The 1,960-nt window shown below is 36.0% G+C and overlaps 1 long non-coding RNA gene across 1 annotated transcript; it reads left to right on the top strand.

Moving 5' to 3' along the window:
- Positions 1–447: 447 nt before the first annotated feature.
- LOC131250004 (uncharacterized) lies at positions 448–1,206 on the top strand. The gene is made up of 2 exons (XR_009172966.1): positions 448–584; positions 830–1,206. It is a non-coding gene; the product is annotated as an uncharacterized LOC131250004 (long non-coding RNA).
- The last annotated feature ends 754 nt before the right edge of the window (positions 1,207–1,960 follow it).

Raw genomic sequence — 1,960 nt, 5'->3', positions numbered from 1 at the left:
TTTTTAGAGTCATGTCCTAACACAATATGATAATATTAATAGACAAGGTGGATTTGTCACTAACATTATTCCAAGACCTAGATAACTTCTCCTTATAGGAAGTTGGGTAGGGCACATGCAGCTTAAATCCATCAAAGGAGATAAGGATCACCTCTCATATATTCTCTCTCTTTTCATTTGTTTTTTTCCATAGGATTGTTTATTCTGTAGTGTCTTCTCACGTACAACATTTTAGCATGTTAACATTTTAGTAAACCAGAATGAGTTTTTCAACATATCATATATTATTTTAGGTAGGAGAAGCTACTTTAGTAAACAAACCCCACTACGCTGGGTTGCCCATGCCGAATTTATAAGATTTTATTTGATGAATTGTCAAAAGTCCATTTTATTTTCATTTTTTACTATAAATGGTGAGTTTTAGATCGCATGTAACTTTTGATCCTTCTGAGTTATAGGAGATGTGCCAACATGAAAAGGGCTCTGAAAAATTAGGAGAATAATGTGGTTAGGCCAAATTGGGTTGTTACTGCTTTTGACAGAAAACCATGAAGTCTAGTAGGAATGGATATCATCTGTAAATAGTAAGTTTACTTTTTATAGTAAGTCACATATTTTAGTGTGTTTGAGTTGGAGTTTTGAGTTTAAAAGTCCATCCTAGGTTTGAACACATTACTCATGTTGGATTTTGCCATAGTTTAGAAGATTTGTAGGTACATTTTTTATTTCTCCATATATAAGTGTTTTTTTTTTTTTTGTCTTTCTTCCTTTTGAGATGTGTACAAAGGCATGCTTGTTTGATTGTGTCTACAAATGCTATTTTATACAGGCTGACAAGCTAAGGAAGTTAGTGGAGGATGAAATTCATTTTCTCAAGAGAAGGGTTTCAGAACTTAAAAGTGATCTTGTGTCAAAGTCCACAGAAGTTACATCTGCAGTTTCAAGGAAAGAAGAAGCTCTATCTTCTACATTTGCTGAAATTGACCGTCTGAAGGAAGAAAATTCTATAAAAAAGTGAATATTATTGAATGCATATAGAGGGTGTTCACTGTGTTGGAGTGTATTTGTTTCTTGCACATGAGGGCATGCCTTAGTTGTAATTCTTATGATAGGTTGAGTAAAGTGAAGTATTGTTTATTTAGAAATGTGAATGTAGGATGCATTGTATGATTTGATTGCTATTTTTAATAAATGCATTATTTTTTTCCTGATTGCATTTTATGTACTATTTTTATCAGTATTAAGCTTAGACGAGTTATCAATCACAATAGGTTTTTGCAATGGAAACAGGTCGTATTATTACAATTTTTTTTAAAAAATATCTATGAATATAATTCGTAGCTATCGATACGGCTTTTGTCCATAGCTATTGGTTTCTATTGCTACGGATATTGTCCGTAGCTATTGGTATATATTGCTACGGATATAATCCGTAGCTATTGGTATCCATTGCTACGGATATAATCCGTAGCTATTGGTATCTATTACTATGACTATAATTCGTAGCTATTGGTATCTATTGCTATGGATATAATCTGTAGCTATTGGTACCTATTGCTACGGATATAATCCGTAGCGATACCTTTAGCTACCCCACCAATAGCGACGGATGTGCTAAGGATTATATCAGTAGCAAAAGTGCTTTTGCTACGGTTTTTGGCCGTAGCCTTTGACCGTTTTTCTTACATTCGCTACTCGGATGCTACTCGCGGAAAAAATGGAGAGAGGGGAGGAGAGGACTCACTTCGGGAGAGGAGGTCATCCGGACAGACGTTGGAAGGAGGAATTTCATCAGGCGGTGGAGAACGGCGAGAGTATTGTGCGAACGGAGACCGATTTGGGTGAAAGGGAGGGAGAAATGGGTTAGGGTCAGGCGATTTGGGTGTTGGAAGCTCGCTGGGTTAAGGTTGGGCGAAATGGGTTAGGGTCGGGTGAATGTGGGTTTTTTTTTTAAAAAACC

The sequence above is a fragment of the Magnolia sinica genome, chromosome 6 (genome assembly GCF_029962835.1).
Source record: "Magnolia sinica isolate HGM2019 chromosome 6, MsV1, whole genome shotgun sequence".
NCBI classification, from domain to species: Eukaryota; Viridiplantae; Streptophyta; class Magnoliopsida; order Magnoliales; family Magnoliaceae; genus Magnolia; species Magnolia sinica.
Note: the sequence above shows the minus strand (reverse complement) of the source record. Positions and strands in the feature narration are given on the sequence as shown.